General features: G+C 39.7%; 1 protein-coding gene across 4 annotated transcripts in view; it reads left to right on the forward strand.

The window, feature by feature from the left end:
- GNAL (G protein subunit alpha L) overlaps nt 1-27,020 on the forward strand; it is a 314,144-nt gene that overhangs the window by 235,868 nt on the left and 51,256 nt on the right. The window contains exon 1 of one of the 4 annotated variants that reach the window (XM_073331615.1): nt 3,328-3,565. The exons of the other annotated variants lie outside the window; for them this stretch is intronic. The gene's annotated coding sequence lies outside the window, so the exon portion shown is untranslated. Of the gene's footprint in view, nt 1-3,327; nt 3,566-27,020 lie in introns of those variants that run through there. 4 annotated transcript variants of the gene reach the window in all.

The raw sequence follows: 27,020 nt of genomic DNA on the forward strand, positions 1-27,020 counted from the left end.
TCTGCTGTTGGTCTGAGATTCTCCACTTCAGGTACAAGCCAGAGATCAACCTTTACCACATCCATTCTACACATACAGATTGCAGACCTCCAGCATCCTAAGCACACTCCCAGTACAGACTTGTGCTCCCCTATACTTCATATGGGACCTGATCCAAAGCTCCCTGAAGTTAATAAAAAGACTCTTACTGAGATTAAGAAGCTTTGCCTCAACCTCAAGCTCTAGGCCTTGAAGTGGGTTATAATAAAAGGCCATCCTTTTGTAATTCATATGCAAAAGGAAAAAACTTCAATTTATTTCATATTACAGCTAGGTGAGAGTCTCTTGTAAGGCAAGGGAGTAGGCTACAGTAGAGGGGCAGAGTTGAGGCTCATGTTTAGAATCTTAACTGAGAATTACTGGAATTTGTGATGTTTGGCTTTTTAAAAACTACAGTGCTCCAATGAGGGCCTGTTTGGTTAAAGGTTAAATATTTAAATATTTAAAAAATTTAAATTTACTTTTTGAAGTTTTTTTCTTTTACAGATATTTAAAGAAACAAACAGTGCCCCCTCCATTTCAGTGAAGAAATGTTTACTAAAAACCTGTAATTTAAGGACATTTTTTACAGTTTACTAAAGTAACAGAAAGATGCCTTTTATTTACCCAAGGTTCTGTTCTTTAGCTTAATAGGTGATGTCCCTCTGGGACACAGACAATTCATGACTATATATGTAAATAATAAAACCTGACAAAACAGCATATTCCTACTATCAGATCAAGGAAAGGTTAACGTCCACATGTTAGTTACAATAAGCATGGAAATTGTTTAACTCCAGAATTCTTTAATATGAGTCGCTGGTTTGTAGCAGCATCTTAAAATAGTGCAACAATAAAAGTACAAGCTGACTGGAATCTTGTGTTCAAGATTTGTCAAGTGAATTAGAAAAAGATGTTGTAGATCATTCTGTCAACCCAGCAGAAATGTATCCACTTTTGTTTGTCGATATTCTCAACCAGTCAAGTGGAAGAATAGAATGAGCTTTATTGTCTGTTTTACAGAATTGTAAGAATCTTTTACAGGCAAGTTAGGTGTATTTATTCAACTTTCTCCAATTCCTGTTGAAATAAGGAACTTAATTAAATGCATTGTTTGAAACTTACTGTTGAGTGTGTGTGTTTCTCTGTGGAAGAGATTAGTTGGTTGACTAATAGCTTAGCCCATTTGAACGCTATCATTATGTAACACAAATATATTTTACATTTTTCTTGTGGATTTTTTTGCCTTGCTCTATAGAAAATGTATTCAATGTTCTGTTATCTCAAACCTAACATTCAATGAAATATCTGGTTAATTATAATAACTTTAACTTGAATGTTTAAAAAATAAAAAGCTATGGGCGAATTGGACAATTAGTGGCAGATTTTAAGTGATACTGTCAAGTTATTTAAACTTCAAGTTTGACTTTCTTTAAACTTTTAGTGCACTTCTTCATTGACAGATGGTCTGTTTTCAAATTGATCATTGTGCACCACTGAGTAATTTAAAGAACAAAGAGAGAGATTTATTTCTTAAGGGACTGCACACTCACCAGACTCTTCATACATGCTATTTTCTGTCTTAACGTATGTGCACTGCTTTTTGCTCAAAAAGAAGTCTAGGTTGGTGGTGCTTGTTTTTCTAAATTACATTGACAGATTTGCAAAAAGAAAAATGGTGGAATGTGGAAGTTAAGAGATACAAAAATTAAATAAGTTTTATGTGGTATTGGGAAAATGTCAGGGCTAAGCCCCTGTACTTGAAAAAAGAAATTTTACACCTCAGACTAAACCAGAGTGGGTTCTTGTTGTTTTTCAGCTGAATTGCAACTCTGGTTTTCAGGTAAGTCAGTAAAAGAGTCTAAGCAGTTGGAGAGTGTCCCTAATTAAATTTAAGTTAAATTTGTCTCTCCTAATACATCAATAACGCTGCCCCCAAAAAAGTTTATTTTAACTTTAAAGTAACCAGTTAAGTTGTTTTTATTATATAAGCACTGTTCTTCCTCTTCCATATACTCTTTTCTGGTTTAATTATAACTGTTTTATATGGACTTTTTATGCAAAGATTAATTTTAGCCTAAATTAGGTTGTAGGAAAAGAAAATAGATATGAAACGTATCATGAAACTTCCCAGAGCAAAATCCCAGAGAATTCCCAGGTTTCAGAGTAGCAGCCGTGTTAGTCTGTATCCGCAAAAAGAAAAGGAGGACTTGTGGCACCTTAGAGACTAACAAATTTATTTGAGCATAAGCTTTCGTGAGCTACAGCTCACTTCATCGGATGCATTCGGTGGAAAATACAGTGGGGAGATTTATATACACAGAGAACATGAAACAATGAGTGTTACCATACACACTTGTAATGAGAATGATCAGGTAAGGTGAGAATTCCCAGTTAATCACAGGAAGATTTTGTTTGTGTTTAGATTCTAATATGTGCAAATTTTGAATTAAAAAATGGGCCTAATTTCTTTGGCTTTTCTGAAAACAGTGTTTAGTTTTTACTTTCCCTTCATCATGAAAGTTTTTTTTTTTAAATTACATCACAATAATTTATGTTTAAGTGTCACTTTACGCCCCGTATTTTATCCTGGTAACTGGTAAATTGTGAATACATATCTAGATTCCTATTCCAATTCGTGTGTGTGTGTGTATGGAAATGAAAGCTTCAATACCTTACAGCTTGTGAGAACATATTTGAAATTCAGAAAATATTCATTTTGGAAATTGGCATTCTGAATTTCAGATAATATGAATTTTGGAGAATTGTTTGTCTTTCTTCCAAACTTTTTGTTAGGAAAATTAAATATAAATGATTGCCACAGAAATAATTGCTTATGCCTTATCTACACATAAAAGTTTTGACAGCTCAACTGTGTCATTTAGGGGTGTGAAAAAATCACACCCCTAACCAACATAGACGTGCAAACAAAAGCCATAGTATAGATGAAGTTATACCTGCAAAAGAATTCTTTTGGTGGTTTAATCCTCCCACGTCTTCACTAGGAGGGATTGCTGGCATAGCTCTTCCAGGAAACCTTTTCTAGGGTAGACAAGACCTTAAGAAATTCTCTTCTTCAGTAGCATACTAAGCTTTATACAAATATATAAGACCCTGTCCCGAAGAGCATACAATCAAAAAGACAAATAGACACAGGGTAGACAAAAGTGGATACAGGGATAAATAAGGGTGGTGACTGGCCATATCTTGGCCCCATTTTGCATTGAGAAGTGCATGGGGGCAGGTTTAAGGTCCTTGATGATACAATGTTGTTCTTTTGTTTTCCTGTAACTTGGTTTATCAACCATCCCTCATTGCCTCTCTATCTGCCATTTCTGGTCAGTTTCTTGTAGGCATCATGGTACCAGTGGATCTTCTTGAGGGATTTGAATTCAGAGAAGGTGATGGCCTTTCAGACCAGCTCAGATGTTTCTGATTGCGGAAAAAAATCCTGAGAAATGCTGAATTACCTCTAGTTTTATATACAATGCTGAGTACACTGCTGGTACTTGATAAATAATAATTAGCAACCCACGCTGCAGAAATGGTAAAGTTAAGAATTTCCTATTAAACTTATTCATGGAAATGTAATAATGTCTTTATAAAACCAATCTCCACACCTCAGACAAGGCACTCAGAGTGATGGCCAGTATGTTAAAAGGATGATTAAAATACAATTAAAATTTTCTTTAAAATCCTCTTTAAAAAGTAAAACCATTTTTGAGAGTGAGGTAGGGATGGGGCAAAAGGGGATTGGATGGGGAAAGACAATAAATATGAGCCAACAGTGAACATAATACATTAATCAATAAAACTATTTTTAAGCAAAAGTGACAGATATTCAGGATAAGCAGTTGTTCCATACCCCTGGACACACCACAGCAAGAACCTAATAGCCTCAGGAATGAAGACACAATAATAGGCAAGTGGTGTGAGAGTGTAGATTCCTACCAGGATGTGGCTCAAGAAAAAGGAATGAAGCATAGCAAAGAACTACGCCATTTAAGGTCTTAAAACCCAATAAAGCCAACTCACTGTAAAGTAAATATGCCACTTCATAGGCAAACATTGTAAAAAGCACAGGCCAAGCCAATATTCACAAATCAGTAAACATACATGCTGAGGCATTCTGAACAATTTGTATGCCTTACTAAAAAGAAATTACCATAATCAAAACTAGAATTGCTGTTTTGCGATTGTCATAGGCTAAAGGAGTAAACTACAAAAATTACACAATTGAGAAGATAATTAAAAAGACAGCAACAACAACACCCCCCCACACCCACAGCCAGTACCTTTCTATGGAAAGAGTGTGGTTGAAAGCCCTGCCAATATTTTTAAGCTATCTCCTTGAGCCCCTTCAGTAAGTAAAAAGAGTGTTCCCACAACAGCTATCTGCAATGACTGTTTTTTTTTCTATCATACCCAGTCTCGCCATTCCAGACAATGGGTTTTCCTCTGCTTTAACAGACTAGGAAGAAGGACCAACCCCTTTCTATGAGGAGAAAAACTTGACTCTGCCTTTCCAAGAGAGTCCCAGTTTTTGTTTTGCCTCCTGCAGGATTTACATGTGGCCACTAAATCTCTTTCTATCTTTTTCTATAGAGCTCAAAAAATGTTTCACTTTTGCCATTTTTGGCTTGCTCTCTTCCCTTTCATCTTGGTCAGTGGGAATTTTTTTTTCTAAATGCTCTGTACCTCTATTTATAACTGGGGGAAGTTCTCAGTTCCCTGGTGTACAGCAGCCCATACTACCCTAGGCTCTCCAAATGGTGAAAAAAGACACTGCCCTGAAAAAAGACAAGCAGAACAATGTTCCCTATCCACAATCTCCTTTGTCTTGTGTACCTATTTGGACACCTATGCAATTTTTTAGAAGAAAGGAAGAGTGTCTCACTTTCTTCCCCCAAGCCCCCATGTTAAAAAATTACTGATACATCAGTGGCATTTAGATAACTCAAAACAACTTTTTCTTCAAACTCCAGGCTTAGCATACTTCTCACATAGAATATGTCTTGCAGATATGGCAAAGTTGTGACTATTTGAAAATAACATAGTGAAGATAGTTAGCAACCTGTTTTCTCCAAAAGTTCATATCTTTTCGTTCCCCAAAATGTGCATGTGCAAATATTTTATGTATAAAGAAGGGGTGGTGGGAAGCCAGAGAGAAGCAGCTTCACCTTTTACTAAAAGCTTCTAAAAAATTAAAAATAAAAGAAAGATTATGAACCAAATCCTGCCATGACATCAATTTAGAGAAAGTTCAGAGTAAATCTGTTGACTTAAATTGAGTTACTCTAGTGCGACTGAGACCAGAATTTGATAATGAAATATTAGTTTAGATTGCATTGTGCAAAAGCCAGTGTATTTAGAGTGACTTTTCCCACATAGCCCTTACCACCCACCCCATTGCACATCATGTGGTAACTTCATGTGTGCTCTTGTTTTAAGTTAAAACTGCAATTATTCCTATAATCGTAGATCTATAAATATAGTACTGTATATGTATATTTTCCACTTTTTTACTCCTTTCCTTACCCTCGGCCTTCTCTGCTTTCCCCTGCTTTGTTTGTTCTCTGCAAATTGACTATTAATCAAGATATTTTACATGCTTTAGTTTGTGGTTGGAGCAGATCGGAAGGTAGTGTGTCACTAGCACATAGAGAGTGAGACCAGACCCTGTTGCCTAGTTGAACATGTAAGAATAGGTCATTCCATCTGTTATTTCCTTACTAAATTGTTAAGTGTTTATTAATGTGTATTTTTATAGTATTTCTTTATGGATGCAATTTACATATGCTGAGTCTCTCATGGCCTCCCTGTAGGGTATTCATGATGAAAGCATTATATATCTGTAAGGGCTTGTCTTTATCAGAATATTTATTTTATGCATTATATTTAAAACTATCCATTTATAATCTCTAGGTGCTTTCAAGTAAATGACTTTAATGCATTCTATATTAGGGAGCAGACCATTGCCTGGACTTTGAAAGTAGCTTTAGAGTATTTGGATTATATTCTACAGTGATTTCAGTGTGTTAATCATTAGCATATTATATTTCTCCTTCATTCCCCTTAAAGCAGAAATCATGCTGCAAGTCTATGTTCTGCATAATTCTTATTGTGGTAATTAAATTTTATCAGACATGTGGTTTGTTGTTTGTCCCTTGTGATGAAGGAAAAGGATGTCATGTAGATGTTATGTCTGATAAGTACTAAATTTAGTCCATATATGACAGAGAGAGTACTGTTTCCAAAAAGAACCACAAAATGAGAAAAAATATAGGGAAACCCCCTCTATTTTAAAACAAAATCTTGGTACAGCCGTAGATACAGTATAAGATGTGTTCTCAGGTGGATCTGCTTTATAATCAATTCAGCCAAGAAAATATAGCACAAAAAAAGAGTGATTATGGGAAGGGACAGAGGAATTTGTGGGAATTTGACCCTGAACTCCTACAATTCTCTGAGATAAGTGATGGTATCCTCCAATACACAGAAGCAGTTCCACAATACATAAAAAAAAATTTCTAAACGATAGTGCCAGTTGGTTGTGGGGGGACACAATGAGTTGCCTATTCACAGTGCCACACATCTTTTGCCAGTACACCCTGGTTCTGTGAGGACACTCTGTACTGACAAAAGCAGCCAAATATGAATGCATTCTACCAGAATAACTTTGTTGCTAGCAGTCTTCTGGCAGAACTTCTGTCATTAAAACTTCCTAATGTAGACAGGCCTGGGGGGGGGGGGGGGGGGAAAGAGCATTCTTTTCAGAGCAGAGCTTTTCATTTTTCACTGAGTCAGCTAAGACTCCATGTTTTTAAATAGAGAGTCATTTCAGAAACTCCTAATGAAATCTGCTGAAAATCCAAAAAGCGTTTCATGCTTTCACATTAAGACTCAAGCACATGACAAACATAAGATTAATTGCAGTACACTATTCTACTCTCATTTTGATAATAGGCAGATCCTACTAATTTTTAACCTGTTTCTTACAGCTGATGATAACCTTCCAGGGAGAAAAATAAATACAGAGTAAATCATGTTCTACAAAATTGAGGTTCCTAGCAATAACACCCTTCTGAATGCTTTTAAAAGTCTGAGATCCATGTTGTGCCCTTAGAAATGATCCTCTTGATTTAATGGTCTTGCAGCAATATAGCTATAACATTGATTTTCAAACACAGGAATATCCAAGAGGATGATGTCCTTAGGAGGTTCATTTTTTGAGGAATGTAAAGGCTCTTTATTTATCTCTGTCCCCCAAAAGGTTGTTATCAGTAAAGGAAAACAGAGTTGAAATTATTAGTATCTGACTGTATCAAAGTGAATGTAGACTTTTGCACTGAAAGTAACCTTTCATTTGCCAAGTGCTGGAGGCCAGGAAAGGGAGGGAAACATTGAACTGCATTAACTTTCAACAGGCATAGTAACAAATGAATTTAGCCATCAGTGACTTATAAACTGTCACTATTTTTGCATTATGAGTCTTTAAAAAATCTGCAACTTTATATTCTAGGCATAAAGATATTGATGATTATTTCAGAGACATTTTGCAGAATGAGAGGTGTAAAGTTTATTAAGAGTATTCCATGTTGTAGTAAGAAGAAAAGGAGTACTTGTGGCACCTTAGAGACTAACAAATTTATCTGAGCATAAGCTTTTGTGAGCTACAGCTCGCTTCATTGGGTGCATAAGCTCACAAAAGCTTATGCTCAAATAAATTGGTTAGTCTCTAAGGTGCCACAAGTCCTCCTTTTCTTTTTGCGGATACAGACTAACACAGCTGCTACTTTGAAACCATGTTGTAGTGTCATTTTAGTAAAATCAACTTTAAGATTAATGCATGACCTTCTGTTGTTCAAGATCAATTATAAGCAATTTGGGCCCATGCTACGCTGTGTTCTCTTGTTTCTAAACATGGTGATCTCTGCTCTGACCGTGTAAATTGTGGCAAAATAATAGCAGTATTATTTGTTGTTGTTAGTATGGGAAATGTTTTTCTATTAGTCACCAGTTTTGAGGCTGGCTTATCCACGCACTCATTCAACGAAACCATATCGAGATCCTGCAGACCTCTTACTAACATCATCATAAGAGTCTTACTGTGTGCCATTGGGGGTTGGGGAAGAGGGAACTAAAAGTTTCTATGTCTCTCTGTTTCAGTTTGTCAGTCAGCCCTTCTTGGCTTTCCTGCTATCTGCCTGTCTGTTTACAAATCTTTGCCTTTTTTTTTGTTTTTGTTTTAGCTGGCAGTCTGAATTTTGTAGTTAGTTGTGTCCATTCTCAGGGATCATTCTCGGAGACCAAACAATGTTAGGCATAGGGATCTGAGTGGCATGTAATCAGCTGCCCCACAATTGCTTGGGTTAAGGAAGCTGTGGCAGATCAGCTATCAAAGAAAAAATGTTGTTTAGGACTGGAAATATGAGGAGTTTGAAACTCTCCCTTCTCTGCCAAAAAGTAGTAGTATTAATGGGAAGTAAATGTTCCCTAGACTTCTTTCTCGCCAACACTTCCTAGAAAACTGACTGAGGAAACATGGGAGCTACTTCTACTGCTTCAGTATCCTCACATCTCTGATCAGCAGTCAGTACCCTCATAGGAGGGTGGCAGACCCTCAAAGAGGTAAGAGGTTAAACAACACTCAGGAAGTAAGTAGCATCATGTTGCAACCACCAGTGTATTTTAACCCACTAATTTTGGTTATTGCTTTAAAGCCTTTTAAAAAGATATCTAATTCTTTCCAGATTTTGGACATAGTGATTCTTTAACTGAGGGGAAGGGATGAGTCAGGAACGCAATAGGCAGATCTTCTTTCAGATGTGAGATAACAGAAATCAGTGTCTGTGTGATGAGTGTATGTCCACAGGTCTGTTCCATGTGTAGATCCCTTCCTGTCAGTGGACAAGAGGCAGCTTATGCTGACAATTGCAGGGCGATCTGTGCACCAGATGGTGGCATGGATGGGGTCACTGTTTCCTGTTTTAGAATGTTCTGCCTCTGTTAGGAGGCTCATTCCATCTGATTAGGAGCTCTGAAGCTTTGTCTTGAGCTAGACAATTACATGGTTTTATTTTTTCCATAATATTCCTATTATTTACTTTGTTCCTTTTACTTTCTTTTCTCAGCCTTCTCAGAATTCTTCACTAAATTTCCTCTTCCTTCTCTCCTTGGGAGAGCCCTGAGTGGCTGGTTCTTAGTAGAAAACAAACTAAACAAATTAATAACATCAATATATTCGCTGCAAAACTATCCATTAGCCTCACTACATTGAGGAAAATGTCTTTTTCACTCCCAAATCAGAGACTCAGATGAAGTCTAATCTAACTCAGTGGATGAAGCTTGGAATAAGCCTGGTCTCCCTGTCAGTCACTGTTGTCCTGTCCCCATGATCCCTGCAGGCAAAATCCCTATCCCATGGAGCAGCCAGGCAGAGTTCAGTGCTGATGACCTTGGGGATTATATACATATATAAATTTAGGGCTGTCAGTTAATCACAATGTATGCGATTAACACAAAACAAACTAATTTTTTTAAAAGTCACGATTAATTGCAGTTTTAATCGCACTGTTAATAATAGAATCCAATTTACATTTATTATAAATATTTTTAGATGTTTTTCTACATTTTCAAATATATTGATTTCAATTACAACACAGAATACAAAGTGTACAGTGCTCACTTTATATTATTTTTATTACAAAATTTGCACTGTAAAAAAGATGAACAAAAAATGGTATTTTTCAGTTTGTCTCACAGAAGTCCACTCAGTCCTACTTCTTGTTCACACAGTTGCTAAGACAAACAAATATGTTTACATTTACAGAAGATAATGCTGCCCGCTTCTTATTTACAGTGTAACCTGAAGGTGAGAACAGGCATTCGCATGGCACTGTTGTAGTCAGCGTGACAAGATATTTACATGCCAGATATGCTAAACATTCATATGCCTCCTTCATGCTTTGACTTGTAGATTCTAAAATGTTACATTGTTTTGTTACTGAGTGTAGTTATGTTTAAAAAAAAAAGAGAAGAGCTTAAACACAAAAAGGATGCTAGCAAGGAGTGGAAACTTGGAAAGTTGACTAGGGAGGAGTAGAAAAGTATTGCTTGAGCATGCAGGGGTTTAATCAGGAAGGCCAAAGCACAATTGGAGTTGCAGCTAGCAAGGGATGTGGAGGGTAACAAGGAGGGTTTCTACAGGTATGTTAGCAACAAGAAGAAGGTCAGGGAAAGTGTGGGACCCTTACTGAGTGACAGATGATGTTGATGTTGAAAAAGCTGAAGTACTCAATGCTTTTTTTGCCTCAGTCTTCACAGACAAGGTCAACTCCCAGACTGCTGACTGGGCAGCACAGTATGGGGAGGAGGTGAGCAGCCCTCAGTAGTGAAATAACAAGTTAAGGACTATTTAGAAAAGCTGGACTCAAGTCCATGAGGCTGGATGCAATGCATCCAAGAGTGCTGAGTGAGTTGGCTGATGTGATTGCAGAGCCATTGGCCATTATCTTTGAAAACTCATGGCGATTGGGGGAGGTCCCAGACAATTGGAAAAAGGCAAATATAGTGCCCATTTTTTAATAAGGCAAGAAGGAGAATCCAGGGAACTACAGATGGGTCAGCCTCACCTCAGTCCCTAGAAAAATCATGGAGCAGGTCCTCAAGGAATCCATTTTTAAGCACTTGGAGGAGAGGAAGGTGATTGGGAACAGTCAACATTCACTAAGGGCAAGTCATCCATGACCAACCTGATTGCCTTCTATGATGAGATAACTGGCTCTGAGGATATGGGGAAACCGGTGGACGTGATATATCTTGACTTTAGCAAAGCTTTTGATATGGTCTCCCATAGTATTCTTGCCATCAAGTTAAAAAAGTATGGATTGGATGAATGGACTATAAGGTGGATAGAAACCTGGCTAATCATCAGGCTTAGTGGGTAGTGATCAACGGCTCAATGTCTAGTTGGCAGCCGGTATCAAGCGGAGTACCCCAGGGGTTGGTCCTGGGGCCAGTTTTGTTCAACATTAATGAGCTGGATGATGGGATGGATTGCACCCTCAGCAAGTTCGCGGATGACACTAAGCTGGGGGGAGAGGTAGATATGATAGAGGGTAGGGATAGGATCCAGAGTGACCTTAACAAATTGTAGGATTGGGCCAAAAGAAATCTGATGGGGTTCAACAAGGACAAGTGCAGAGTCCTGTACTTAGAAGAATCCCATGCACTGCTACAGGCTGGGGATCAACTGGCTAAGCGGCAGTTCTGCAGAAAAGGACCTGGGGATTACAGTGGACGAGAAGCTGAATGTGAGTCAACAGTGTGCCCTTGTCGCTAGGAAGGCTAACGGCATATTGGACTGCATTAGTAGGAGCATTGCCAGCAGATCGAGGGAAGTGATTATTCCCCTCTATTCAGCACTGGTGAGGCCACATCTGGAGCATTGCATCCAGTTTTGGGCTCCCCCACTACAGAAAGGATGTGGACAAATTGGAGAGATTCCAATGGAGGGAAACAAAAATGATTAGGGGGCTGGGGCACCTGACTTATGAGGAGAGGCTGCGGGAACTGAGCTTATTTAGTCTGCAGAAGAGAAGAGCGAGGGGGGATTTGAGAGCAGCCTTCAACTACCTGAAAGGAGGTTCCAAAGAGGATGGAGCTAGGCTGTTCTCAGTGGTGGCATATTACAGACCAAGGAACAATGGTCTGAAGTTGCAGTGGGGGAGGTCTAGATTGGAAATTAGGAAAAACTATTTAACTAGGAGGGTGGTGAAGAACAGGAATTGTTTATCTAGAGAGGTGGTCAAATCTCTATCCTTAGAGGTTTTTAAGGCCCAGCATGACAAAGCCCTGGCTGGGATGATTTAGTTGGGGTTGGTCCTGCTTTGAGCAGAGGGTTGGACTAGATGACCTCCGGAGGTCTCTTCCAACCCTATTCTTCTAGGATTCTGTGAAAAAAATCTACATTTTACGTTGCACTACAGTATTCATATGAGTGAATTGAAAAATACTGTTTCTTTTGTTTATCTTTTCTACAGTGCAAATATTTGTAATAAAAATAATGTAAAGTATGCGCTGTACACTTTGAATTCTGTGTTGTAATTGAAATCAGTATATTTGAAAATGTAGAAAAACATCAAAAAATATTTATAATAAGTTTAAATTGGTATTGTATTGTTTAAAACTGCGATTAATCACGACTATTTTCTTTAATGTCATGATTCATTACGATTATTTTTTAATTGTTTGACAGCCCTAATATATATGTATCATCTGATGTATAGAGCAAGAAAAGCAAGGGATTGAATAGTCTCTAGATAGTGCCTTTGAGGTAGGATACCTACTTCCCTTGATCCAGCCATAGTGATGGGTCAATTGATTCCATGCTAGAGAGAGTCTTATGTAAGGAATAGTGAAATGGAACTGAGTTCCTTTGATACACTACAGAAAGAGCATTGAGATATGGACCATATGTTTTCCAGGGAGTTATGAGGCTGTATAGACACATCCTAGATACAATAATCAGATATCCTTGGCAAAAAGCAAAAGCACCATAGAAAGTGTACTGGATGTATTGGATTAGAGGGTTGAGCCTGTTGATGGGAAAAAGTAGTAGATGTGATATATCTTGATTTTAGTAAGGCTTTTGACACAGTCCAACATGACATTCTCATCAGCAAACTAGGAAAATATGAAAACAACAAGGAGTCTGGTGGCACCTTAAAGACTAACAGATTTATTTGGGCATAAGCTTTCGTGGATAAAAAACCCCCACTTCAGATTCATGGAGTGAAAATTACAGATGCAGGCATAAATATACTTACACATGAAGAGAAGGGAGTAGAAAGACTTAACATATTTATTTGGTCATAAGCTTTCGTGGGTAAAAAAACCCACTTTTCTTCAGCTTCATGGAGTGAAAATTACAGATGCAGGCATAAATATACTGACACATGAAGAGAACCTTCAGTATATTTATGCCTGCATCATACTCAAAGAGTAATTATAAACGGTTTACTGTCAAACTGGGAGGGGATATTAAATGAGGACCTGAAGGGGTCAAACCAGGGTCCATTACCATTAAATATTTTCATTAATGACTTGGATAGTAAAGTATTTGCTTATAAAATTTGCAGATGACACCAAACTGGGAGGGGTTGCAAACACTTCGGAGGTCAGGATTAGAATTCAAAATGACCTTGACAAATTACAGAATTGGTCTGAAATCAGCAAGATGAAATTCAATAAAGATAAGGGGGATTTAGGTTGGATATTAGGAAAAACTTTATAACTGTTAAGCTCTGTAATAAGCTTCCAAGGGAGGTTGTTGAATCCCCATCATTGGATGTTTTTTAAGAGCATTTTGGACAAACACCTGTCTGGGATGGTCTAGGTTTACTAGGTCCTACCTCATGAGGTTCCTGCCAGCCCCACATTTCTATGATTCTATGATTATACCATTATCATATAGCAATCAAAAAGTCAGCCCAGCATTCGTGACCAACTTGCACAGAAACAGACATTCTACAAACCATCAGTCTTTCCCCAGTGACTTCAGCATTACCCTTTAAAATCAAATGCCGGCATCCTTTGTAAAAATTACAATAAATTATAGGATTTTTCATAAATAGATCTCATATCACTTTAAAAGGAGGGTGACTATCCTCCCCATTTTGCAGATGGGTAAACTGAGAGACAGACAGAGGGAAAGATTAGCCCATGGCCATCAAGCAGGTCAGGCAGTGCCAGGAGTAGAGCCTAGGTCTCCTGACTCCTGGCCCAGTGCCTTGTCCACTGGCCCGTGCTGTCCTCTCCTCTGTGAATCTGACTCACCTAAATGAAAGAGAAATACATGCATAAAGCCAGAAGAAATTGGAATAAAACATGGTACATACAAAAGATTTGCATGATATGCAAAATATTGCAGTCCTCTGTGTATGGATTGTTAATCAGGAGGATTCAGATGCTAGCACATGCTCAGCAATGTGGGTATTAAGAATTCCGTAGACACCTATTTAAATGAAAATCCATCATGGGTATAGCAACTACTGGACTCACTATATAGTTTAAAAATCCTATTTTAGAAGTTTGTAAAATATATATTTACTTTTGTGGGACTGAAGACAGTTGTTGATTGACCCAGGAGAAGTTATTTCTTTATATATTAATTCAAGAGAGTTAGTAAACTAGCAATAGTTTTAAGTAACATTTTAAAGTAACTATATTTCAGACACAATAAGGGTGCTAGAAATGTAAAAGATATTGTCAATGTTTAACATTTTTGTAATTTTAATTGAGAATGGCATCTAAATCCTAGTGATCAAATTTAATTAAAGCAAAATTACTGTTATGATCCAAAGTCTGTTTAACAGTAGACTCTATTATCAATACATATACATAAAAAGTTTCCCCCCTTCCTGCTCTCCAGCACGTTAATTAATAAATGTTGTTCCCAGAGCCGAGCATATGGACAGAGACATTAATAAAAGTAGGTTATGCTGGCTTTTGCTGTACTTAAAAAACAGTAAAATTTAAGATTTGCTAGAGGAGGGTCAAATGTTTATTTTCAAGCTTCCAAACAAATGTTTAAAACGTTAGAAAGGTAGAAAGAAGAAAATGTGGTTGGTGACATACCTAACTCTGTTACTTTATCCTTAACTGGTCCAACAGGCATAGGTTACTGCAAGATTTTTAGGTCAGAGTTAAATGTTTATGAAATTCATTCTGCAATCAATACCCCTAATTGAGAAGGGAAAATTTAAGACCGGGGAGAAAAAAAAAGCTAGGGATGAGGAATGTATCCCCTGAACTAAATCTAGGCTTGTCTGTGTGGAGAAAATGTATCATGCTGCTAACTAATATAATGTTAAACACAATTTAATGTGGAAGTTGTGTTTTACAGTGTGTTAGTTGGTCATAGTTAAACATGGCAATAACTATGACATGCTGACACATTTTTAAACATGACTATCTTTGTCCACACAAAGGACAAGATTGTGTTTAACACTGTGTTAGTTAACACATTTTTCTAACATTATGCATTTTCTCACTATAGAGGAGGTCTGAATTGGTTGTTCCTGGTCCTTTGCTTTAGATTTTGTTGCTTTTGTAGAGTTTTTGTCACAACTATAGCAATACTTAAAGCAATTTTTTGCACATCTTACTAGTAAAGGAATGGCATGATTGGCATTCTAAATACAAGTTCTGCGCAAGGAACTGTGAGCAACATGTAATAAATAAATGGCTGGGTTCAGCAACCTTTTTTGTCAATTAGCAAACTATTCATCTCTGAAGTAATGGGACCCAGGTACAAGTACAATATCCAATCTGGTCCTTTTAAATATAGCCTTTGGCGTGTATAACTGTTTAAGATGGACTATAACTACCTCTGCTGGTGAAAATATGGTCTGCATGGAAAACGTCAGAGAGGTAAAGATTTTTCTCTCCTTCAGGGAACCAGTTATAGAATAATTTTATTATGTATAAACTTGTGTGAAAGATGTACGATGCCACATTTCACATCTAAAATCCATGAGCGATATTGATGCTCATGGGGATGTCATGGAAAAGAGAAGTGCTTTCCAACAGCAGGTATGCACCTAGATTGCAGAGCAAATTGTTTTCAAAAGATTATCCTGTAATGACTTGAGACTGCTTATACTGTTTTTTATTTCAGGCATGTGGTTGTAAATTTAGAACAAATGCGGGAAGGGCATCTATTCTTTTAGCAAATGTAGTACAGATGGGCTGAATTTAATCTTAGAATTATCTTTTTCTGTAGGTCTATGACTATTAAGGCTGTAGTACTTGCGCTCCCTACTTCTCTGAATCATATTATAACACAATCTAAATACCTCTCACTTCAATGCTCCTTTGATCAGACCTCACCAGCAGCTGGAGGCTCCAGTTCAGCCAGGTACTTAAGCAAATACTTTAAGCTCCATGTTCACTTTGTTGGGAGTACTTACATGCTTAAAGTTAAGCATATGCTAAAGCACCTTGGTGAATTGACGTCTTAGGCCTGGCATATACTTAAAAAGTTTACCCATATAGCTCTCTCTCTTAGGAGTGTGAAAAAACCTCTCAGCTCCTCTCTTGAGGTTGCCTTTGCAAGACTTACATGTAGTTTTCAGATAAGCATTTTGTATGTAATTGTGCTGATAACAGGTGAAAAAAACAGAGTTAGTAAAATACTTACTCAGTGGCATGTGCAGTCAAACCACTTAAACATTATGATAATGTATGAAAATGTATATAATAAGAGAAACACAGAAGCTTGTAGAATTGGTAACCTTAATTGTTGTTGTACAGATAGCAGAGAATATCCATGGCAGATAGCCAGCAGAGAATTTTGTTCATAGGTTTTTTTCAGTTTCCCCTATCTATTAATACTACTTTGTGTGGTTGTAGCACAGCATTCTAGAAATGTAGTTATTTAAGCCCTGATTTCATCAGTATATTCGGTATATTTGGTTCTTTTCTTTGCTTCTCTTATATGTTAATGTTAGCACAGTTGTGAGCACCTTGACAGTAGGTTTTTTTACCAGTCGCAGCTAAAATACAAAACTCTTAATGGCAGTTTACCAATGCAAGACTAAACTGATTTTTTTTACATTTCTATTTCCACCATCATGTTTAGTGATAAGATAAGAGGTAAAAGATAAAAAAAAAAAAAAAAGGAGAATTCTTTTAAATGTTTCTTCCTTGTCCTGGAAAAGTCTAGGTTAAAGTTTGTCAAGTCTAGGTTCAAGTTTGTCAAGGTGCTTTCCTATATTGAGCATTAACTGTATACAACACATTTTCCAGGATCTAGCAGGGCATTGAATATAACTTTTTTTGTACAGCACAGTGGGTAGAACATTCTGATAATTAATCTTGCAGTCTAGGCCCTTGGTATTATATGTAAAGATCATTTAAAATACCAGATTTAAAAATTATATTAAAGCTAATGTTTAAAAAAATTATATAATACATAGGTTGGGGAAAGAGTGTCTGTACTTCTGGGTATAGTGCTTAGATTATCCACAAATACCAAGTTAGTTTTTAAAAGTCATATGATACATAGAATACATAATCAGCAATAACCCAAATTTAGGTGAATAGATGTAACAGTACAGTTTAGATATTAGAATCCGAATACTTGGGTACATCACATGAAAAGTTGTATGGAGATTTGGTTGTGGAGAGCAAAATATATCAATGAGTGGAGATTGTCCCTCAGTAATTGAGAATTAGATTGGTTGTCCATTTAGAAAATACAGTCCATGAGGAAACTATTTGTTACTTTCCTGACTCTGCTTCTCATCGGCACTCCAGCTCATCCCTCCTGGTATTGCCAATGTCCAGTGATGTGTTCTTTGTAGATGTCCCTTTACCACCTGATGGCATCCGACACCATGTGTTGCTGCATCAGCTGAGCATAGCGTTGACCGATTCAGCATTCTCACAGCACTTGCTCATTACTGGGGTCCCATGTGCCTAAGGCTCCGACGATCAGTGCGTGTGTCTGGACCTGGTAACCATTAGCTCTCACGGTTTTGGCTAGAGGGGCATATTTCTCTACCTCGGGCATCATGAAAGGCTGGAGTCCTGTTCTCGAACGGCACTGTGACGTCCACCATGATGATCTTCTTCCGGTCCTTGTTGGTGATGACGATGTCCAGTCCCAGTTGGCTGTCAGTTCTGGGGAGGGCAGAGTTTATGGCAACCTTCCCCACAGGTGGCGGGATGGCTCTGGTCAGGCGATCTTGGATGGCGTTGTGTCGCAGTTGCCACACTCTCAAATGGGACTTGCAGCTACACAGGATGTGGAGTAGCATCTTGTTGGCATAGCCACACTTCCTGCATCGCTTGTCCCGATTCCTGTGGCGGAAAACTCTGTTCAGTGGGACACAGTTGAGGTGGGCCCTATGGACAAACCTCCAGTTGGCAAATCGGGTGAAGCTGCCCCCAGGGAGGAAGTGGTTGCTGGCATCCCACTTGCACGTCACTTCATAGAATCATAGAATATCAGGGTTGGAAGGGACCTCAGGAGGTCATCTAGTCCAACCCCCTGCTCAAAGCAGGACCAATCCCCAATTAAATCATCCCAGCCAGGGCTTTGTCAAGCCTGACCTTAAAAACTTCTAAGGAAGGAGATTCCACCACCTCCCTAGGTAACGCATTCCAGTGTTTCACCACCCTCCTAGTGAAAAAGTTTTTCCTAATATCCAACCTAAATCTCCCCCACTGCAACTTGAGACCATTACTCCTTGTCCTGTCATCTTCTATCACTGAGAATAGTCTAGATCCATTCTCTTTGGATCCACCTTTCAGGTAGTTAAAAGCAGCTATCAAATCGCCCCTCACTCTTCTCTTCTGCAGACTAAATAAACCAAGTTCCCTCAGCCTCTCCTTGTAAATCCTGTACCCCAGCCCCCAGATCTTTTTTGTTGCCCTCTGCTGGACTCTCTCCAATTTTTCCACATCCTTCTTGTAGTGTGGGGCCCAAAACTGGACACAGTACTCCAGATGAGGCCTCACCAATGTCAAATAGAGGGGGACGATCACGTCCCTCGATCTACTCGCTATGCCCCTACTTATACATCCCAAAATGCCATTGGCCTTCTTGGCAACAAGGGTACACTGCTGACTCATATCCAGCATCTCATCCACTGTCACCCCTAGGTCCTTTTCCGCAGAACTGCTGCCTAGCCTTTCGGTCCCTAGTCTGTAGCGGTGCATTGGGTTCTTCCGTTCTAAGTGCAGGACTCTGCACTTATCCTTATTGAACCTCATCAGATTTCTTTTGGCCCAATCCTCCAATTTGTCTAGGTCCCTCTGTATCCTATCCCTGCCCTCCAGCATATTTACCTCTCCTCCTAGTTTAGTGTCCTCTGCAAATTTGCTGAGAGTGCAATCCACACCATCCTCCAGATCATTTATGAAGATATTGAACAAAACCGGCTCCAGGACCGACCCCTGGGGCACTCCACTTGACACCGGCTGCCAACTAGACATGGAGCCATTGATCACTACCTGTTGAGCCCGACAATCTAGCCAACTTTCTACCCACCTTATAGTGCATTCGAATGTCTTGCGCTGGTCCGGCTTCCGTTTCAGGTTTTCCACGTATTGGCAGCGGATGGCATCTTTCAGGGTCCTCTCCAGCATGGTTTTAGGTGTCAGAGTGGTGATAGTGTGATCCGTATTCTTCACCTGTGAAACCAGGACTCCCAGCTCCTGGCGTTCCTCACACCATGTCCAGTGGCAGCCGATATGCTTCTCCAGTCATCACATAGCCTTGCGGGCACGAGCCCAGAGCAAAGCAAAGTCTCCCCTGTCTCTTCTAAATTCACCTTCCAGTGAGCCGCTCAGGTAGGTGGTGACATGTTGGTTGGAGGGGGTCCTGACAATTCGCTTCTTGACTGCACCCTGCAGAGCACTCTCCACGATGTTCCTCACTGTGGTGTCCGGGCACGTCAGAAGGCAGAAGGCATGAGTGATTACAGCAACGTTGCACAGATCACCATTCAAGGGATGTTGGTGCCACCCTGCCCGTGCGAGATATACACCAGTTCATTGCTGGCACTCTGGGGACGAAACATTCACTGCTTCACCAGCTGCTGGATGGTGTAGTCTGCCTTGTTCAGAGGTACCTTCACCATGGCAGATCCCCTCAGGATGAATGAAATACGGGGAATCAGGAAGGTGTTCAAGGTGTTGATCTTCTGCCACAGTGCCACTAGGGAGGAGTCGATCCTGGCCACATCTCGTAGGATCTCTGTGATGGTATCCTCAGGTGTCTGCTGGATGCGGAAACCCGTTGACATGCCGAGATGTTGGTACAGCTGCCCATCCTCAAGGAAGATCATGGGTTCACCCTGGATCTGAAAAGACATCGCCTGGACCGAATCCCTTCTACTGCCATCAATATTCAGGGATGCACACTTACTGGCATTGAAGCGGAGTCCCATCTAGTTGGCAGCCTGGCTGGTGATGTCAAGCGTTTGTTGGAGACTCTCAGAGTTGTCTGCAATCAGGACCAGATCATCTACATAGAAATTCACTCTGTTGTCATATAGATCAAAACCGCCTAGGCAACTGGAAATTGCTTGACTTGATCTTAGCTACATAGGTCAAGAAGCAATGTATCCATGTATCTTGTAGTACATTTCTTTAAAAGATGGTGTTAAAAATATAAGCGGAAATAATGTTGTGTGCTACTGTATACAAAATAAAACTTATTTTCAAAAGACATTTTCTGTGTGGCTATATTGCAAGAAGAAAACATTCATTCTATTTTCTTCATAAATGAAGAAAAAAATTAGGAACCCTAAATGTTGTCTGTCCATACTTAAGTTATTTGTGGCCTACAGTTTGTCCTCTGTACTCTTGCTGGTTATGAACTCAGATGTGTGATGTGGACAGGTGTAGTAAGAATAACTTTAGAAAATTATATTTATTCCTGCCTGCTTGTGGTTAGCCATTTTCCACCCTAACATCACAACCATAACACATTGGCCAGGAGTCTGAAAGAAGTAGTCAGCTGAATATTCATGTAGTTAAGTTATGTAATTTCTAGCCATCTGCTTTGTTTATTAAGCATTTAGGTAACATTCTGAACTGAAAGGTAAGACTTTGGAAAGAAGTGCTGGATTATATTACAGCAGCACCATGTATCATATCCATATGCTCTGGGATGTGTGTAGAAATGATCATTTCTCCCCACTCTTCCCTTTTTAAATTTAAATTATAAAACAATATCTTATTTTGTAGTTTTGTTTCACTAGGGTTACCATATTTGAACATTCAAAAACAAGGACATTCCACATTGGGGTGCTGTTGGCCCTGCCCACAGTCCACCCCCGCTCCTCTCACGCTCTGCCCCCACTCTGCCCCTCGGCCCCACCACCACACCCCTCCTCATGCCCTGGCCCGCCGCTGGCTGGCTGCATCTCTCCTCAGTCCCCCACCCACCGCTCGCCTCCTCCCACCTGCCATTCACCTCCTCACTCCCCTGCCAGAAACCCCCATGCCCGCCCCAAGAACCCCTGCCTGCCACTGGCTTGCCACTTGCCTCCTCACCCGCCAGCCAGCCACTGGCTCCCTCGCCACTCGCATCTTCAATCCCCGCTGGCCGCCGCTGGCCTTTTCAGACACACACCCCCCGCCTGCTGCTGGCTTGCTGCCCGCCCTTCCGCCTCCTCACCCTCCCTCCCGCCCACAGCTGGCTCCCCTGCTGCTCGCCTCCTCACCTTCCTTGCCCGCCCGCCACTGGCTTCCTCGCCGCTTGCGTCTTCACCACCACCGCTGCTCGCCTACTCATCCCTCCTGCCGCAGGTCCCTCGGCTCCTAGCATCAGGAGCAGCTGAGGGGTCTCCATGTGCTGCGCCTGCCACAAGCACAAGGTTTGTGGTTCCCATTGGCCGGGAAAAGCGCCAATGTGAACTGCCGGAGCCACAGAGCGGGGCTTGCAGGGGCTGGCAGCTCACAGAGAGCCTTCTTCCCCCCCCCCCCCCCCCCAACCCAACCCCACCCAACCCAACCCTAGGAGCCAGAGGGACCTGCCAGATGCTTCCCGGGAGCCGTCCCAGGTAAGCATCGCTGGGACTCCCCACCTCGCCCCCCGGCAGGTCCCTCTACCTCTTAGGGTGAGGTCGGGGGTGACGGAGGGCTCTCTGCGCGCTGCCGGCGCTGGTAAGCCCTGCTCTGCAGCTCCGGCAGCTCCTATCTAAGGTTACCATACGTCCCTATTTTCCCGGACGTTTTTAGATATTTAAAAATTCCTCCCGTACGGTGATTTAAGAACTAAAAAGTATGTCCGGGAAAGCTGTATGGTAACCCTAGTTTCACTCTCTGGCAACTACAGTATGATGCTACAGTACACAGTGCCTCAAACCTTGTCATTATGTCCACTATATAGAGGCAGTGAGCTGGAGGCCGTAAAAATAACAATGATAAACATTGATTTCAAAGCTATCAAAGTGATTTGTGGTTTTGGAGGCAGCCCAACAATTTTCAGTACATGTTTATCAATTAAAAATACAAACAGAGTTTTAGAGTTGTTTAGCTATTCCATCTACAAAAAGACAAACTTTAATATTCAAGACTTTACTTAAACTCTTAAGAGTAAGGAATTTCACAGTTAGGCTATAAAATTTAGACCAACACCTCCATTAAGTCAGGCTGTTAATGCACTCTCCTCTCATGTGCACACTCGTGCTTTGATTTTTAATGTTTTCATTCTGCTCATAGAGTATCTGTCTTTTTGTTGGTTTAAGTCCCTCAGTTTTTGTTGTATAATTTCTTTTTCTATAGTATATTCTAAAGAATCTGCCTGTCAAGTGTATGAAAGTCATAATTGTGTATTGTGTAATTAATATTGTCAGTGCAATTACAGACTTTTTAAAATTCATGGTCCATAATGACCTCATATAAACACACAAACATAGACACATTGTCATTGTTATTTCATAACCCTATTTCATAAGAAGATCTATTGGAGCCAGCACATACTGATTCCAGGGCCTTGTTAGAGATTTTCAGTTAATCAGCTATAGCATAGCCTGAGATTCATTGGTTGGGTGATGATTCCTTTTGAGCCACTGCAGTGTACTAAATAAAGTCTCTACTTGTGCTACAGTTTAGGTCCTAATCCTGCAATTGATAACTCATGATTGCAAATGGATTGCTGCGCCTTTGTGGAGAACCATTGACTTCTGTTGAGGGGGTCTGCATGGGCACAGCAGTCTGCCCATATGCTATCAGTTACAAGGTCAAAGCCTTCATCTGGAGTCTGTAGAGATTACAGAGATCCAGGACATTGTGGTCTGGGTGAATGCAAGAATGTCTTTGTTTCCTGTTTACACAGGCTCTTACCTCCTTGCTATTTGCCTGCCTTTTTTTTCCCCTTTTATTTATTTATTACATTTTCAAATGTAGTGTCATTTCAGGTGACCTATTTATACTCTTTACATACATTTCAAGACAGCATTGTTCCAACATGTATCTCAGTGCATTACTTAAAATTCAACATTAAAAAAAATACCTTGCTTATGGCCACCCTGAATAGTGGTTCTAAACAGTCTCAACAGCACAGAGATCAGCAGCTTAACTAAAGAGGGACTGAAGTTGCAAAGTTCAGATCTAGAATCAAACCTGAATCCATATGTTCCCCAGAGTAATGAGGTTTTGGCCCATTAAAGAGAAACAGGTCTTAGTTATAGTTTGGGGATTTGGGATCTGGGGCTCCTGTTCATTCCTATTGTATCTCTAAACTGAAAATTTGTTGGCTCCTTTCATGCTATTAAAATCTATTGCATCAATGTGGTTGCCCTGCATATGCCACATTTATTTACTTCTAATGAAATTTTCCCTTTAAACTAGTTCCAGAATTCCTGATGGCACCACTGTGCATTATGAATTAAGTGGTCTGCAAAATTTTAGTTTAGAAAATTAAGCTTTTTTTCATGTACAGGAGGGAAGAAAAATTTAAAACATTAGCTTATTTTGTTAGATTTTAAAACACCAATTTTTGTTTTCAGCTTCAGAACTGTCTGAAATGTCAATTGGAGGCAGTTTTTATGACAAAGTTATAAACCGCTTAAAGCAGTGATTCATGAAGGAAGGCTTACAAATGACTATTAGACTACATACTGAAGAAACCTAAAGAGGAAATCTAAAAGTTTGTGTTTTTGTTTTGTAAAACATACACTAAAAGAAAGTGGCAAAAATCTCCTCTGAACAAGTGTAGTTATTGGTAAATGTTTATAAATTCACTTACAAATGTTACAGCATAGCATGCAATTTTATTACGTTTTGCAGCTGTGATAAAGTTCCTAATTAAGAAAAAAAAATTTTAAATTAAGAAAATATATAAAATAAAAGTAGCACTAAGCCTGATCCTGCTCATGTGGAAGTCAACTACAAACTCCCATTCATTTCAGTGGGTTATTTCCAGGCACTTAGTGAACTAACAGCACATGCTGTACAATCGTTTGTCACTCACCCACTAACAGGGGCCTTTTCTGTGAGCTTCTGTAAAGTAGATGTGGAGCCAAGGCAAGCTGCAGCTATTTTTAGCGGCAGCACCACTGCAGAACAGAAACTGGCTGAGTGTCACATGTGGTCAGACTGAATCAAAGGGAGTATCCCAGCAATGAGCTGTAAACAAAAGACGGTCGGTATCAGAAAACAAGTTTCAGGTATCCAAAGACCAAAACCAAAAACCTCACACTTGAAACAAATGCAATGACTTATAAACCATATTTTTTAGGAACGTCTCTGTCTTCCATAGAAAAATATATTGAAACCATGCTCAGTATAAAACAGGAGCAGTGGTTTATGGTGTTCCATTCCAATGATGCAGTTGTTATTGGGGGTAAAAAAAAAAAAAAAGTTCTAAAATTCCTGATTTCTTGTCTGAATCTTTGTTGCGTGTAATTGTTGCTATAGTGTATATATAACAATAATGACATCAGATGGGATTTTCTGTGCTGCCCTTACTTAGGGATGTCTTTTCTAAGCGAGGGGCAACGTAAACACCCCTTTTATAACATATAAACCATTGTAAAAATAATATAGTTGTTTAAACAGGCCATAAAATAGTATTGTATTATTTATGCAAAACTCATTTAAAGACCAATACAAACACAGACCCCAGTTGGGTAATTGGATTGGCACGGATGGACTCTTAACTTCAGTGGGGTGCTGCAGGGGCACAAGAGTCTGCCCATGTTTCCCCAGTTGTAGTATGTAAGTCCCCTCTCCCACCAAAAGGCATACAATCTAAAGCCCCAATCCTGCAAGGACAATCACGTGGACACACACAAACTCCTGTTTGTGTCCAGAGCCCTACTGGAATCAGTGGCGCTTCAGACAGGTGCAGGGAACTACTGACACAGTTCACTTTGCAGTATCATAGATTTTAACGCCAGAAAGGACTATTATGAAGATCTCGTTTGACCTCCTGGCCATGGAATTTCACTCCCCAGTTCCTGTATCAAGCCCCCTAATAGCAAAAATTTTATGGTAGGAATAAGAAAAGCAAAACAAAACAAAAAAAACAAGGGGTTACAGTAGTAAGATAATGTGGTCAGAATTGTTATGTGCATGTCATGTTTCATCCATTAAATATATGTATATAAATATGTGTAGACACTGTGTGTATGTGTTCATAGATTAAACAGGCCTTTTCCTTTAGTTTTTTCTTTTAAAACTGTAAAATTTTGAATTATTTTAGTATACACGCAAGGGGGGTTGCCCCACTCTGTTAAGCATGTTCAGTATTTTGTTTTAAATAACAAACTTGCAGCCAACAAATTATTTTGTATGGTTGATATATGTATAGACTTTCTCTCCCTCTAGCCTCCTTCCCTCTGAAGGCAGCGCTGTAGCAGCAGCAGTGCAGAAGTAAAGGTGGCAATATCATATCATGCCACCTTTACTTCTGCGTTGCTGCCTTCAGAGCTGGGCGGCTGGACAATGGCAGCTGCTGACTTATGGCCCAGCTCTGCATACAGCAGCACAGAATTAAGGGTGCCATCCTTACTTCTGCGCTACTGCTGGCAGCACCTCTGCATTCAGAGCTGGGCTCTCGACCATCAGCCACTGCTCTCCAACTGCCCAGCTTTGAAGGCAGCGTCGCTGCCAGCAACAGCAGCATAGAAGTAAGGGTAGCAGTACCACAACCCTGCCTACAATAACCTTGGGACACCCCACACACACACACCCACACACCTATCATTCTTTTTTGGGTCAAGACCCCAACAATTACAACACTGTGAAATTTCAGATTTAAATAGTTGAAATCATTAAATTTATTATTTTTTAAATCCTAAGACCGTGAAATCGACCAAAATGGACCATGAATTTGGTAGGGCCCTACCTGTTACCATGACTTCCACTGGCCTCCTTGTGTCTTCCCCCCCATCCCCAATTCAATTCTGAAGAGATACAATAACTAACTGTCACCTGAACACCAGCTGCTTACTGCCAGTCCCACTGCTCTGTCGAACACACATGCACCACCTGCTTAATTCCGGTTACAGTATTCTTTTTCCATAACGATCATAATCTTTCCTGTCACAATCATTGTGGGGAAATATACACCTCTCTACTGTCACTTGAAAAATTCAAACAAATTTCAAAAGTTGAAAAAAAATTACTGAAAAAAGTAACAGTATCGCTGACTTACATTTTAAGGCATTTTAGGTCACCTTACAACAACAGAATTTATTATGGAAATAAATATAATCAGGACCAGGGATCCTAGAAATCCATTTGCCGTGGAAAAATGCAGAAAAACCCAGAATTTGTGTATTTACAGAAAATCTTTCATTTTTACATTTTGTGAAAAAATAAAAACGTATTAACTACATTTTACTGAAAGTACCAGTGCCACTTATTCAATGCACGGAGCTTCCCCTTCTTGCAGATGATTTTTGAATGTTCTTTAAATTTACATAGCTAAACGAACTTCAGAAAACTGCTTCCAGTGTATAGAGGTTACTCAGCAGCATTTAGGGGTTCATATTTTAACACATCTCAAATTTCACTTCAGCCTCCAGACGTGAGTAATTAAAGTTATGAAAAGATGCCAAAAACTTTAAAAATCACTCCTAAAGACTGTGTCCCTGAGTTTGGCAAGGACAATTTTCACAATGATGGTAATGTGCTGTTCTGTACTATACACAGCAGTATATTACGTTCAAAGGCAGACAATTGTAGAACACATGGAAAGCGCTAAACATAAACTGAATGAAAAGAAATGAAAACAAGAGGTTGAAACAGCAGAGCCATCAGCAACAGTAAAGAAACAATGCACTGTGACAGGATCATTCCAGAGTTTTACAACTGCCAAAGAACAGCGTGAAACTGTCACTTCAGATTTTGTTCAAATGTGTGTAAAAGCAGACATTCCTCTGCATAAAATGGATTTACCTGTTGTCAGAGATTTTTTGAGCAAGCATGTTAAGGGAGGCAGTACCATTCCAAAGTCAGATCAGTTGTATTCC

The sequence above is a fragment of the Lepidochelys kempii genome, chromosome 2 (assembly GCF_965140265.1).
Source record: "Lepidochelys kempii isolate rLepKem1 chromosome 2, rLepKem1.hap2, whole genome shotgun sequence".
Classification (NCBI taxonomy): Eukaryota; Metazoa; Chordata; order Testudines; family Cheloniidae; genus Lepidochelys; species Lepidochelys kempii.